This window comes from Leopardus geoffroyi, chromosome D2, assembly GCF_018350155.1.
Source record: "Leopardus geoffroyi isolate Oge1 chromosome D2, O.geoffroyi_Oge1_pat1.0, whole genome shotgun sequence".
Taxonomy (NCBI): domain Eukaryota; kingdom Metazoa; phylum Chordata; class Mammalia; order Carnivora; family Felidae; genus Leopardus; species Leopardus geoffroyi.
This window is the reverse complement of record NC_059334.1, coordinates 6,950,511-6,965,780: the sequence shown is the minus strand read 5'-3', so window position 1 is coordinate 6,965,780 and position 15,270 is coordinate 6,950,511. Positions and strand designations below refer to the sequence as shown.

Genomic DNA, 15,270 nt, shown 5'->3' with positions numbered 1-15,270 from the left:
TGCAGTATTTCTGTCCACAGAGGATGGCTCAGTTTTCATTGTTGCCTTGAGTTAACCTTTGGAGGTGCTGTTTCTGACACTGTAGATCTTAACCGTGTGATTTCTTGGACTTTTTTGTTTCTTAATTTACGGAAGTGCCCGGTGGCGAGTTTGTTGGCTTCGCTCATTTGCGTAGCGCGGAAGTTCCTGGGTGGTGTGTGAGGGAACACGAGGTGTGCTGGGTGGTACGCGTCACAGCCACGGAAATAAAACCAAGGCTTGTGATTGTTGGCGAGCTGGGTGAGGGTGTCTGCACTTCTGCACTGCCGACCACCAGCAGGGGGATGTTGGTCAAAGTACTCGCGTTGTGTGACTGTTGATTTCCTCACCTATAAAATGGGGACAGTAATGCCTGTTGTACCAATTTGTAAACCATTTGTGCGTAAATGCCCAGCGCGCGCTCGGCGTAAAGTGAATGGGAGTGGTCGTTCCCAGGGCTTCCTTTGGGAGTGGTTGTGGGGGCACCTGTGTGGCTCCATCATGGAGCATCCGACTCGTGATTTCAGCTCAGGTCATGATCTCATGGTTGTGGGTTCAAGCCCCACGTCGGGCTCTCTGTTGATGGTGTGGAGCTTGCTTGGGATTCTCTCTCTCTCAAAAAGCAAAAGCAAAAACAAAAACACGTGGTTGTGGGGCACCTGGCTGGCTTCATCGGTGGAGTACGTGACTCTTGATCTTGGGGTCATGAATTTGAGCCCCATGCTGGGAGTAGAGTTTACTTAAAAAAAAAAATCTCTTCCTTTATTAAAAAAAAAAGCGGTTATGTCTTTGTGTTATCTTCTTCTATTGTTTAGCATTACAGAGGATACGGTGGTAGAAGGAGGGAAGTCTTGACTCACTTGAAAACCTCATTCTATTTTTTGATTGCATTCATATCGTCTAAATCTGTGTGTTGCCATCTTTTGTTCTGGTCAGCTTTTTCAGTGCTGGAGCATGATGCTAAAAACAAAATAGGGGCGCCTGGGTGGCGCAGTCGGTTAAGCGTCCGACTTCAGCCAGGTCACGATCTCGCGGTCCGTGAGTTCGAGCCCCGCGTCGGGCTCTGGGCTGATGGCTCAGAGCCTGGAGCCTGTTTCCGATTCTGTGTCTCCCTCTCTCTCTGCCCCTCCCCCGTTCATGCTCTGTCTCTCTCTGTCCCAAAAATAAATAAACGTTTAAAAAAAAAAAAAAAAAAAGTACAATAGGAAAAAAACAAAATAGATCACAGTAAGATTTTCTCTGTCTCGAGCCCGTGAGAACCAATGAGAGTGACCAGCCAGGTCTTTGCTCCCGGAGTGGTGGCTTTACGTTTCTTTCTTTCTCATTTTTGAATGTTTTTATTGTGAAATATTTTAGACATTTAGAGAAACGTAGAGAATAAGGTAATGAACATACATACCCAGCCCTCAGTTTTATCAAATATTTTGTGTATTTTTTTTTTTTTTTTAATTTTTTTTTCAACATTTATTTATTTTTGGGACAGAGAGAGACAGAGCATGAACAGGGGAGGGGCAGAGAGAGAGGGAGACACAGAATCGGAAACAGGCTCCAGGCTCCGAGCCATCAGCCCAGAGCCCGACGCGGGGCTCGAACTCACGGACCGCGAGATCGTGACCTGGCTGAAGTCGGATGCTTAACCGACTGCGCCACCCAGGCGCCCCTATTTTGTGTATTTTATATGCTTTGGTTTGTGTGTGTGTGTGTGTGTATGAATTTTTTTTTTTTTTCAAGCAGATGTCCCATCTCCACGGGAGCATATGTTCCGGGGCTGCGCTGTCCTTTCTGGTGCCCAGGACAGTTCTTGGGGAGTGGCAGGCTCCACGTAAACACTGTGTGTCCTTCTCCAGTGGCCTCCCCTCCCCACTTCTCCCTGAGGTGACATCATTACAGATAGCCAGCCATGGAGGACGGGAAGGAATCCTGGCTGGGTTCAGCCAGTGACGCAAATGTGAGCTAAACGCGGGCTGCCGTCAGGGGACTTTGAATGCCCTGACACAGGGTGTGGCAGACGAATTCGAAAGGGTCCCCTGTGGAAATCAGGACCCTCTCACTGCATGTGCAGAGCCATAGACGTGGTCTTCGGGATGAACTAGACAAAGTGGAGAAGGGGCCGGGACAGGCGAGCCAGAGCTCAGCCGTGGGGATGGTGTCCCTGGGACTAGAAGTAGGTAGTTCATTGGGGCGCCTGGGTGGCTCAGTCGGTTGAGCAACCAACTTCGGCTCAGGTCATGATCTCACAGTTTGTGAGTTCGAGCCCCTTGTCGGGCTCTGTGCTGACAGCTCAGAGCCTGGAGCCTGCTTCTGATTCTGTGTCTCCCTCTCTCTCTGTCCCTCCCCTGCTCATGCTCTGTCTCTGTCTCAGAAATAAATAAATATAAAAAAAAAATTAAAAAAAAAAAAAGAAGTAGGTAGTTCAAGGTTGCCTGGACTGTCATCAGGAGGGAGCAGCAAGAGAAGAGCCAGACCACTGAGCCCTAAGTGTATAGATGAGCAGTAGCAGGCCCTGAATGTAGCACTAGAACATCCTAGAAGAAAAGCTGACATTTCAGAAGCAGGCCATCCTGGGTTCAAGTCTAGTTCCTCTCTTTCTGGCTGTGTGGCCTGGAGTAAGCCACCTGCCCTCTCTGATGTGAGGTCCGTTCCTGCTTTGGCTACCGAGAACTTAAGAGCGTGGAATTGCGTTTTCACTGGGACATCGCACTGTTTTCAGAGCTTCTCTTGCCCACGCGGGTCAGACGTGTGTGCAGCGGGCTCACCTTGCCCAGCACACGTGCCCTCCCTCCGGCGTCTTGTGAAAAGACCGTCCTCTCTTGAGTCATCAGGGCAGATCCCGGGACCACCCTCAGTTCCTTTCCCATTACCCCCCGTGCCCTGCCAGTCACCAAAGAAAGGTCATGTGGTCTCTGTCTTACCTCTCGCACGCGCACCCTGTCCTGCCTGGATTGGCTGTAGCTGTCCGCTTCTGCCCTCCCTCCGCTCCCTGCGTCCACTCTCCCTCCCGACGGCTGCCCAGTCCCCTTCCCACGGCGGCCTGCCCAAGCGTGCTCCTGTGCCCCCAGGACAAGTCCTGCATGCCGTGTGTGTACCCCGAGTGTCTGTGCTTCGTCCTTGTCCCCGTCAGCCACCCTGCCCCTGTCCTGCTGGCTCTTTGCTGCCGGGCTCTGTGCCCACGCGAGTGCCTTCCACTGCCCTCGTCTGTTTCGCCTTCCTCTGGGGTCGCCTGCGTGCGCCCCGTCGGCTGCCCGGGCCTTGCTCCTTCCCCCGGGCTCACCGAGCAGGCTGCCCGTGGGCACAGCCTGGGCTGTGAACCGACCCTCATCCTTCCTAGCGCTTCATGTGGCGTCTGACCCCGGGCGGCCCTCGGGAAGCATGAGGAGAACGTCAGCGGGTAAGAGAGGGCGTCTCGATCCTTCCGAGACCACCTGTGTGCCCGTGCCCGGTCCAGCCTGCTCGGGGGCCCGGCTGTGCTGGAGGAGGAGCATTTGGTCGACGTGGAAGAGGCAGCTGGGATGGGAGCGAAGGGGAACCTCAAGCCGAGCAGGGGAGGCGGTGGCAGCGGGAGAGACGGACTGAGGGCCCAGTCCCTGCCCTCGTGGCTCCTCTTCCGTAGCCGGCACAACCGGCTTGTGTCCTACGGCTGTGTCCACACGTCCTGCTCCGCGAGGAGAACTGGCAGAGGGAGTGACATCGGAGAAGGCTTCCCTGTAGGAACTGGGCAGGAACGCCACTCACTGCCCTTCCGTCCTGGTCAAGTGCCCAGCCTGGCAGGTGTCCCTGGGGCCCTGATGCACCTTCCGGGGCCCGCCCTGCGCGCGGAGGCAAGCCATAGTTCAGTGGCCACGTCGGGAGTCTCTCTGGCCCCAGGCTCTCTCTCTGCCTCGTGAGCGAACAGGGGGACAGGGGTACGGTCTTAGTCATTGTCCGTCGTATTCGTTCCTTTCCATTGAATCCTTTGGACAGGAACCGGTTCCTTCCCTTCCAGAACTCTGGAGTCTGTGTCAACCTCCTCAGCACCAGAAGATGGCTCACCGGCTCTCAGCAGCCATGTTCTGAACTTCCAGGATTTTCTACATGTTGAAAATTGCTGCCTCTGAGGGGGGTTCCTGCAAGGAGACTCTCCCTCCGTGTTTTATTAGATTCTCGGCACCTACCAGCAAAGATGAGGCCAGACTGACACTGGGAATGCAGTGTTTCCGTATCCCGACGTGGAAAGGCAAAACAGGACACCAGTTAGAGAGACCCCTGTGGCTGGTGACTTGTCTGGGGCAGCGCCTCACCGCGCAGGGCGCTGGGGAACCTGTCTGGTCTCGATTGTCCTCACCTCCTCAACTCAACCCTCCAGCGTTTGATCCTTGAGGTGTCCCGCCTCTCGGTCCGCCAACCTCTCTGTACCCCGGTCCCGCCCCCGCCCCCCCCCCCCCCCCCCCCCCCGTCCCACCTTTCTGTCCCCCAGTCCCGCCTCCCTGCCCCCACCCTAGGAAACCGCTCTTGTCTTGGCTTCTGTCGTGGGAGAGGGTAGTGTTCTGCTTCTGCTCCCGTCTTTCCCCCGCAGCTGGCTCCTTCCCCACCGTCGCTCTGCCGTCCACACACATCAGTGGTTTTCACCTTATTTGGTTCCCTGATGGCATTGGTGCGGGAGCCTGGCTGTTTTCCATACCTGGTGATTTCTGCTTATTTGCCTGCTGTCGCCCCAGCCTCAGTGGCTTGAGGACAAACTGACCTTAGAATGTTTGTAGTGGGAAAGGGTCTTCACGACCATTTGCTTTGTTGTCTCACTTTAGGATTGGGTAAACTGAGGCTCAGGGAGTTGATGTGGCTTGTATCATTTGACGCTATCATCCTTTGATGAAATCAGACCAGAAACCAAGGTTCTTGACCCCCTGTACCTTGTAGAGCCTCTGTGTTGATTCTCCTGTACCCTTACTGTTAACCTTGGCCCTCACACATCCCTCCACCCCCAGAGCAGAGGTCAAATATCCGTTCCCCAAGACCTACCAAGTTTTTATATGATTAAAAACTTTTATTCAATTTTTTAAAAAGTTTACCGGCAGTAAAAATCACTTTTTTGGAGGATATAGTTCTGTGAGTTTTAACGCATGCATCGATTCACGGAACCACCACCACGAAGAGCGTAAGGGACGATCCATCGCTTCTCAGGTTCCCTGGTGCTGCCTCTTTGTGGTCAGACCCTCCCCATCCACAACACCCAACAATGCTGACCTGTTCTTTGTTGCTATCATTTTCCCTTTTCTGGAATACCCTGTAAAGTGGGATTATGTCGACTATACTCTTTGAGACTGACTTCTTTCCCTTAGCATAGTACATTTGAGAGGCATCCATGATGTGTGTGTCAACAGGTTGTCCCTTTTTTATTACTAAGCAGCGTTCTGCTGTGTGGACATACCACAGTCGTGTCTTCCCCCATTTGCCCGTTGCATTGCCACCGCAAATGCATGAGCGTCCTGGCCGGCGTGATATTGCTGCTTTTGAACATGTAGTCATTCTGGCAGGTATGTAGTAGTATCTCACTGTGATTTTAATGTGCGTTTCCCTAACGATCGGTGAGGTTGGATATGCTTTCATGGCTTATCTGCCTTTCTTCTGCCTGTTGGGTGTTTCTGTCCGTCTTCTGTCTGTCGTGCTGTTTGCTACACCCATTGTCATTATCATCACCCTATTTCAGGTCACAATTGTGCCAGGTTTTTTATACCTCAGCATATTCTAGAGGTCAAGGCGCTAAGCTAGGAGCTCTGTATATGTAATCTTATTTTATCCTTATAAAATCCTCGTGAGATAAGTGGGTTTTCTGTTTTTATGGAGGAGAAATATAGACCCCATGCTCAAGAGATACTTGTTGGATGCCTACCCAGTGCTTTGAGCCAGGCATTATACCCACCTACTAGTTCTGTGACTTTGGGCAAGTCATTTAATCTTTGAGTCAGTTTTCACACCTGTTAAATGGGGATCTAGCTCATGATATTTTCTCCCATGGTTATTGAGTGAGGGCTTCATCTTTTTTTTTTTTTTTTTAACTTTTTAACATTTTTCTTATTTTTGAGAGACGGAGCGTGAGTGGGGGAGGGGCAGAGGGAGGGAGGCACACAATCTGAAGCAGGCTTCAGGCTGCGAGCTGTCAGCACAGAGCCCGACAAGGGGCTCGAACTCATGAACCGAGAGATCATGACCTGAGCCAAAGTTGGACGCTTAATTGACGGAGCCCCCCAGGTGCCCCTCGGGTGAGGGTTTTGACAAAGAGTGTGGGGAACGTACTCAGCAGAAGGTCTGGCCCAGGATGGGGCGCCTGGGGGGCTCAGTCGGGTGAGCAGCCGAATCTTGGTTTCGGCTCAGGTCATGATCTCCAGGTTTCGTGAGCTGGAGCCCTTATCAGGCTCTGCAGTGACAGCACAGAGCCTACTTGGGATTCTCCCTCTCCCTCTCCCTCTCCCTCTCCCTCTCCCCCTCCCCCTCCCCCACTTGCACCACCTCGTTGTTCTCTCTCAAAATAAATAAACTTAAAAAAAACAATCAGAGGGGCGCCTGGGTGGCTCAGTCGGTTAAGCGGCCGACTTCGGCTCAGGTCATGATCTCACGGTCCGTGACTTCGAGCCCCACGTCGGGCTCTGGGCTGACAGCTCAGAGCCTGGAGCCTGTTTCAGATTCTGTGTCTCCCTCTTGCTGACCCTCCCATGTTCATGCTCTGTCTCTCTCTGTCTGAAAAGTAAATAAAACGTTAAAAAAAAAAAAAATCAAAGAAAAAGAAAAGAAGGCCTGGCCCCTGGCACTTGCTGAGAAAACATTAGCAGCGGCTGCTTCTGTTGTCTTAACACTTGTTACCATCATGCGGCTGTTTGCGCCCGTACTGGCCCCCTCCCTCTGGAAAACTGCCCCGCGGTGGGTCTCCCGCTCCACTCCGGATCAGGTATTAGAACCGACACACGATGCAGCCTTTTCCTTTCGTGGAACGTGTATCTGGGTTTGCCCCCTGTGGCTTACTCATAGATGGCATCAGGTGGCCAAGAAAGATTTTGCCGGACGGACTGCAGTGATGTGGTTACCACTGCTCCCTTACGTCCGCTCTGGGTACAGAAAGGGCCAGCGACCATGGAGCTTGCTGGGAGCTAGGCTGGGGGCCCTGTAGCTAAAGTCACTTTTCACGTGTTTTCTTTTTGTTTCCATTTTGCTATCTTTACTCCTATAATTTATCCAGTAGCATAAGTAACCAACCCATTAATTTTTTTAAATATTTATTTTGGGGGGAGAGTGCAAACAGGGGAGGGGCAGAGAGAGGGGGGCAGAGGATCTGAAGAGGGCTCTGTGCTGACAGCCTGTGGGGCTCGAACTCAAGAACCGTGAGATCATGACCTGAGCCGAAGTCTGACGCTCAACCGACGGCTCCACCCAGGTGGAGGTGCCTCCCAGGTGCCTCCCAACCAATTTTTTAACTTCTTAATGTAGTTACAAATGTACAGATTTGGTCAACACCACCTCGTACGTTAAATGACCTGATCTCACGTGTGGCAGAAACGCTGTGAGCGACAGTGCACGTAGTGTCGCCCGAGCCGTTTTTAATCTGTCACTTGCCAGTCATTTTTCGAGGTTTTTCTTCACGGCCGGGTACTTTGGGGTGATGGCGAGGACACCGGGAAGACTTGGAAGACACGTTGCTATTTGAAGCGAGTGCCAGAGATCTCCTGCCGTCAGGAATAGAAAAGCCAAGCGAGCCCAGTGCTTGGTTCGATCCATTTCAGCCCCAGCACTTACGTTGAGGATGTCGAGCCCATCAAGGGTGGTCTGGTGGGCCAGGAAGAGAAATGATGACGTTGGCAGAAAAAGTGGCCCAGCAGTGGCCTTATGCCAGTTGTCGGGTCACCCACGGTGGGGACGCGGGGCTGTGTGTGTGGGCGCGAGGGCGGGGGTGCCGCGGGCCCCCTGCTCTTTGCGGCCTGATCCTGGGGTGCTTTTCACCTTGTCCCGCCCACGTCTGTGCCTCGTCTCATGTGCCTGTGGGTCTGTGTAGCTGTGTAGCCCTCACAGCAGCCCTTGGATGTCCAGGAGCCCATTCTGCAGACGAGAACGCTGTGTGGACAGGCTGTGTGGGCCGGCCGGCGTAACCCCCGAGGAGCTGGTGCTGAGCCCCACGGTTCTCTCTGTGCTCGGCCTCAGTCTCCCCGTCGTGCAGGCCTGGCAAACGCCTTCTCCCAGTGCGACGTCTGTCCAGGACACGCGGTCAGCACCCGCCTGCCCCAGGCCTGGGATCAGGTACTTGTATTTGGTCAGGAGGGCCCATTATAGAAAGAGCACGGACTTTGACGTCTGAGACCAGGTTTATGTGGCGTCTCCCCCACTTTGTTTTGTTGTGTGTGTGTCCATGGGGCTCCTGAGACTCCAGAGCCTGAGCTTCCTCAGCCATATGGTGGGCGCAGTGCCTGCCAGGGCGGTGGGGGGGGAGGGGGGTTAGGGAAACGCAGTAGAGCACGTGGCCAGGGCTGGGCGCCGTGTAGATGCCAAGTCACAGGTCGCTGCTACGATGGTGACCGTGGCAGGGCCTCTGGTGGTCTCGGGGACGGAGGAAGCTGCCCAGAGTAGCGTTTGGGTCTCTGGATCCTGGAGTCAGTGGCCTGGGTTCGGGCCCTCGGCGTCCCACTCGCCAGCTCCGTGACTGTGCTCAACTTGGCTGCTTTCTGCGCCTGAAGCTTCCTCCATCTGTAAAATGGGTGTATGAATAGTTCCACCTCATAGGAGTAAACAAAGAAAACAGGTCGGAACTGTCAAGAGACCGAGTTGAAATGACCTGATTTTGGTCATCTAGTGCCATTGTTTTCAGTGACATGATGTGAGCCTTTACAGGAACATTTCTGCTCTCCTTCCTGACCACATTGAAAGAATGTCTCTCTCTCTCTCTCTCTTTTTTTTTTTTTTGTATTTAATGCCAGTGGAAAAGTTTAAGAGCTTGTTTTTATTAGAAATACAAATAATTATCGTAAAATTTAACTGTTGTCACCTAAGAAATTGAATTAGCTAAAGTAAAAGGGGTGTCTTTTCATATAAAGAGAACCTAAATATTTTTTTTTTTTGTAGAGTCACCACACATAGCGTTAATTATGGGGAGTAACAATCTCATTTCTTAGGTGAAAATACTAGAAACGTAATCAGCTCTGTGTTAAAAACCCAACACGAAGCCATTTCATGGAAATGATTGGAGTCTCCTGCTGTAATCTTGTTTTTATTTTTTTAAATGTTGTATTATTAATTATTGAGAGAGAGAGAGAGAGACAGAGCATGAGCAAGGGAGGATCCGAGAGAGAGGGACGCAGAATCCGAAGCGGGCTCCAGGCTCTGAGCCTCAGCACAGAGCCCGACGTGGGGCTCGAACCCATGAATCTCGAGATCATGACCTGAGCTGAAGTCGGACACTTAACCGACTGAGGCACCCAGGCGCCCCTCTCCTGCTGTAATCTTGAATTTGGCTGGGTTGCATGTGAGTTAATTTTTTTCCTCTTTGAGATGATGGCAGCACGGTGGGACCCTAGATGTGAGTCCACCTGGAGGAAAACCGTCTGTGAATGTCCTGTCTGGAAATCCAGTTTGACTTGCGCCCAAGGGCAGTGTCTGCTTCTGGCTGCATCTGCATCGTCCTTTGGAAGCCCGCACCGCTGTCCTGTGACCAATATGTTCCAGCCACCTGGGTCACTACTTCGGAGTACTGTTTATTTGCGGTAGTGATGCTGCAAACACGAAAAACTTTCCCTTTTGTTGGTTGAGAGCTTTGCCGGTGATTAGCGAAACAAGCACGCCTGTGATTTGGGAGAGGCTGGAAAGGCGGCCGAAGAGCTCATTGTCCACAGGTGCGGTGGCGGGCAGTGTGGCACGGCCCAGGAGAGCTGACCATGCGTACGTGCTCTCGAGTCAGGTCCGGACCCAGGAGAAACTCGGTGCGCACCAGGGGATGAGCACTGGGGTGTAAATAGCAGTATATTAGCAGAAGCCGACAAGTCCCCGGGTGACCCTCCATTGGAATAGAGCGGTAAGGTCGCACAGTGGGAACTATACACACACACTAAGTTCGCACAGTGGGAACTATATATATATATATATATACATACATACACACACACACACACACACACACACACACACACACACACACACACACACACACACACACACACACAGTGGTGAAAGTCAGCCGTGGCCATGGGAGTCGACAACCTCAGAATTGGAATCTGAAGAGGCAAGTCTTAACACCTGAACTCGTTCTCACCTGTATTAGGCTTAAAAGCAGGCGAAATGCAAGAACATAGTGAGAACACACATGTGGTGAAACCGTAAAGAGGAGCAAAGAATCGGGGCTCGTGGTTGTCTGTGGGGGGATGGGGAGGGGAGGGAGTCCGGGGAGGGGCACACGGCGCTTCCATAAAACCCCCAAACCCACACCGACGACATTAGATACGTGGGGTTTGTTTCTAGTGTTCTTTAGTCTGACGTAGGTTATTGTAGTGGTCAGCCCAGAACTTAGCAGCTAAGACACTGATCAGCATTGATGACCTCCCAAGGCTTCTGTGTGGGCACGGTGTTGGGAGCAGCGTGGCCGGGTGGTTCTGACTTGGGGTCTCCGATCTGGTTGCCAGCAAGGGATCAGCTGAAGCAGCCACCCTCAGAAAGCTCGACGGGGCTGGAGGTGATGCCGCTGGGCTGTTGGGGGAGGCTGGGTCCTCTTGGAGCACCGAGGGCCCTCGGGACACGGCAGCGAGCGTCCCTCCTGGGACTGAGTAGGGTGAGCTGGCCTTGACCCAGCCTTTCACCCCAGACTCCACTGCCCCCAACTGGATGAAGGGATGTGCCCGTCAGTAGGAAGTAGGAAGAGGGCTAGGAAAGCCCCTTCCTTCTCTGCGTGGGAGGGGACCACACTCGAGCATGAGTACTGGAGACGGGACCCCTGGGGCCTTCTTGGAGGCTGGCTACTGTGGTTCTACGCTTGTCAGTATAGTTCACGGTGAAAAGCTTTTAGAGACCAACCAAATCAGTAAGCTTATTCTTCTCTAGTAATGGTGGGGACATCCATTGAAATGGCAGTGACTGTTGGTGCTGAACGTGTTCTCCATCGGTGTGGGGATGGAGAGGTGTCTGTGCCGTGCACAGAGCAATGGCGGCAGTGCCCAGCCAGGGAGGAGGGGACTCGGTCGCATGGATGCCCAGATGTGTGGTAGAGACAGGGGATTGCATGTGTCTAGATGTCCGTCTTCCTGTCCCTCGATTGGGTGGCAATCTGGGAATCCTGATGTTGCAGAGAATTCCCTGGACTCAGGGCCATCAGCAGTGTCCTGGGTTCACTGTGACATTAAAGTCTCTGCCAGCCTCACACGTTCTCCCAAGACCCCCTTTATTTTTTTTTTTTTAATTTTTTTTTTTAACGTTTATTTATTTTTGAGACAGAGAGAGACAGAGCATGAATGGGGGAGGGTCAGAGAGAGGGAGACACAGAATCTGAAACAGGCTCCAGGCTCTGAGCTGTCAGCACCCCGACGCGGGGCTTGAACTCACAGACTCAAAGACTGAGAGATCATGACCTGAGCCGAAGTCGGACGCTTAACCGACTGAGCCACCCAGGCGCCCCCCAAGACCCCCTTTAATGGGACAGCAGAGCCCGCCCCTCACTCCCCTCCCCTGCGAGCCAGGACGTTGCTGGAGATGAACTGGATAAGTAAGGGTAGGAGTTTTAGCTTAAACATTCACGCAGTGATTACATTCTCGTAGTGCCTGTTTGCTTTAATATGAACAAGGTTTAAGTTACTGATTTGTTTGCTTACCTTTGAGTAAAATTGGTATTCCCCAAGGAGAATCAGGTTTTTTCCTTGGGTTTTGGGTAGCTCTTGGCCGAACTTCCCGGAGAGTTTTCTGGGGTCCGGGCGGTCCACTGCATGAGGCATCGAGACCCCATCCCATCTCCTTCGTGGGGTACAGCGTCCTCGTGAGCAGGCGCTCCAGGCCCCGCGTGTGGAAGCCACTTGAAGCGGTTCTCGCGAGTGGAGACAGGGCTGCAAGGCAGGTGCGGGGCCCTGATTTGCTTTCCTCGGGCCCCTGTACGGGGCGCCTGGGACGCCCGTATCTGGTTGTGCTGCCGTCTCCAGCCTCGTGCTTGCTAAACACATGGGTAGAAAACCCTCCACACCAAGTGACAATTGCCTTTTCGTTGCGGCCAAGGGGAGAGTCACCAGGGGCGCCGTGTGATGCTTGCTTTGCTTCCCTTGGCCAACAGCGTGCTCTTTTGAGAAAAAAGGAAGGAAAAGAAAAAAATGCATGTAATGTCCAAGTTACACTAAGGGTTATTGTGTTTAAAAGGGAAGTGTAATTAGTGGTGATGGAACTGGTATAGGAACTGGTGTCATAATTAGAGCATTAATGGCACTATTAAGAGTGATCATTAATAGATACTCTCAGGAAACCAACCGCAGTGCACCCCCCCCCCCAAAATGGTGCGTGGGCGTGTTTGGCTGTTTGTCCTTGAGGTTGGTTTTCGGGAGGGCATGGGGGAGCCGGAGGGGGGACGCACCTGGAGCTCGGGGGCAGAAGGTCTGAGGACGGTTTCATCTCTGGTTGCACGTGCCCCTCGAACGTCGTCTGTGACATCAGCTGCCTCTGGAGAGCGGAGCCGGTAAACTGTGCCTTCGTCACAGGCCGCGGCAGGACGGCCCAGAACAGAGCGTGACTTACAGGCCATGGCGCCGCGTGTTCTGTCGCCGAGCGCGTGGAGGGTGGGGTCGGTCATGGCCCCCCCGGGAGGCCCAGCAGTGGGGCTGGTTTGGGCTGCGCGTGAGGGCCTCGTGAGGTGTTCCAGGTCCCGGACACTGGCCCTGGAGGCCCCGTGTTCTGCTCGGTGGCAGTTTGGGCTCCGTCACGCGTCACCTCCCCGAAACCGATGTGACTTAAAGAAACTTCATCAGGAATCTCTTGGTCCCAGAGCGGGTGAGGCAGACGGTTGTCCCCCAGGTTCAGTATGTGGCGGGAGCGCTGTTTTCTCTTTCCGCCTTTCTCCTTGCTTAAAAACAGAGCAAAGTTTGAGCCTAGAGGCTTGTCCTCCACGAAGAACATTTTCTCGAGTGAAACAGCATTCGTTTGGTAAAAATCGTTGGTGGTGACGGCTGGTTCTCGCTTGTTCTTGGCAGGGCGAGGGTGGCATGCACGGTCCCTGCACGCGTCTCTGGGCACGTTCGGCCATCTGCTTGTGGTGAGGGGCAGGGCCGCGGCACCTGCTTGACAGGTGAGTGAAGATTTCTGTGCAGGTTTTTTATTACAACAATTTCAAACCTACGGCGGGAAGAATGTGCTGTGAGTTCTCGTGTCTCCACCGCCTGCATTTAACAATGTTAGTGTCTTGCCACAGTGTGTGTGTGTGTGTGTGCGTGTGCTCGTACATTTTTCTGAAGCATGTGAAGTGAAAGTAAGTTGCAGGCATCATGACATTTTGTCCCACATTCTTAGGGATGTAGCTCCAAAAAATAAGGGTATTCTCCCTGAGAGGCATTTGAGAACATTTGTAAACTATGTGACATAGAATCATTTAATTGAACACGGTTATAATTTCCTGTTAAAAGGTGTAATTTTGAATTTATGATCCCTTTATAGCCGATGTAAAGTCGGTGACTTATTTATTTATAGAGTTTATTTATTTTGAGAGAGTGAGAGTGGGAGAGGGGCAGAAAGAGGGAGAGAGAGAGAGAGAGAGAGAGAGAATGAGAATCCCAAGCAGGTTCCGTGATGTCAGCACAGAGCCTGGCTCGGGGCTCCAACCCACAAAGCCGTGAGATCGTGACCTGAGCCGAAATCAAGAGTCAGACGCTCGACCAGTGGAGCCACCCAGGTGCCCTGAATGTGCTCAAAGGTCTTAGTGGCTCTTTTGGCCTGAGTTCACAGACAGCGTGGAAAGAATGTGCGGTAATGTCAAGTAGAGGTTACGGTATTCAAATAACGTGTGAAGCATCCCGAGTGGCTCCCGGTGCTGTAGTTGGGCGACCTGCATCGGAACTTCACGTGAGATCTTAAACACGTGTTCGGCTGTGACCGTAGCTGTGGGTGACGGCGCACGATGACCAGTCGCACGCGGTCCGTCGCTACAGCTCGCTGGTTCTGCGAGGCGGCTGCAGGCTCTTCCACGATCTGACCTCAGCGGCCTTTTGTGTATGGCGCCTTCTTCAAGCATTTCCTCGTGGGTGTCTGTGAGCCAGAGGTGTCCATTGAGAGCGCCATTTTGTTTTGTTTTGTTTTGTTTTTAATTTTTTTTTTTTTCAACGTTTATTTATTTTTGGGACAGAGAGAGACAGAGCATGAACGGGGGAGGGGCAGAGAGAAAGGGAGACACAGAATCGGAAACAGGCTCCAGGCTCTGAGCCATCAGCCCAGAGCCTGACACGGGGCTTGAACTCACGGACCGCGAGATCATGACCTGGCTGAAGTCGGACGCTTAACCGACTGCGCCACCCAGGCGCCCCTGAGAGCGCCATTTTGGAAGAAGTCCGTTTAAGTGAGCCATGCAGGGCAGTGGCGGCTCCTGGTGTTCCTGTTTCTTATTTGGAACAGAAAGCTGGTGACGGCAGTAAGGTTTCTTTGAAAGACACCAGCATTCTCAAGAGGCCGTGACTGGAATTGTAGGTATCTGGGAAGGATCTAGTGTGGGGTTTTGCTTTTTTGGCCCTGGCTAAGGCTTTGAAAGGATGAGGCCTGTGGCCAAAAGGCTTTGACAGATTGAGAAGAGAAAGGGGTCTGGGACCCTGTGTGGGGGCTTCAGTTAGCTCCGCCCCAGGGAAATGGATTTTTAACCTGCGGCTGCAGTAGCAGATGCCGTCAGGAAGTGCACGTGTTGTCACGTACACAGCTCAGTAGAGCGTCACAAACTGAGCCCTCGCGTGAACCAGCGCCCAGATCGGGAAATGGGACATTTCCACCGCAGCCTCATGCCTCCTTCTGGACCCCGGACGCCGCCTCGCCCACGGGCGGCTGCTCTCCTGACTTCAAAGAGCGTAAATTCGTTTTGCCTGTTTTTGTCTGTATGCGCGTCACACGTAAGGCGGACTGACCCGCTTGGTATCTGGCTTTTCCCATTCAGCGGCGTTTCAGAGAGAGTTCCAGAGCGTTCTTGTCCTTGCTGTAGAGCGTCCCGTTGCCTCAGAAGGTGACCGTGCGTCCATTCCCCCAGGTGCAGGTACTTCTGGGGGGTTCCCCTGCTCAGACTGTCCCCCCGACAGAATGGAGGACTAA

General features: G+C 52.9%; 1 protein-coding gene across 7 annotated transcripts in view; it reads left to right on the top strand.

The window, feature by feature from the left end:
* The window catches only part of SGMS1 (sphingomyelin synthase 1), a 293,110-nt gene that overhangs the window by 23,498 nt on the left and 254,342 nt on the right, over nt 1-15,270 (top strand). For 2 of the 7 annotated variants that reach the window (XM_045439432.1, XM_045439425.1), the window contains exon 2: nt 13,182-13,276. The exons of 4 other annotated variants lie outside the window; for them this stretch is intronic. The gene's annotated coding sequence lies outside the window, so the exon portion shown is untranslated. Of the gene's footprint in view, nt 1-13,181; nt 13,277-15,270 lie in introns of those variants that run through there. One more of the 7 variants, XM_045439428.1, reaches the window with a different exon arrangement.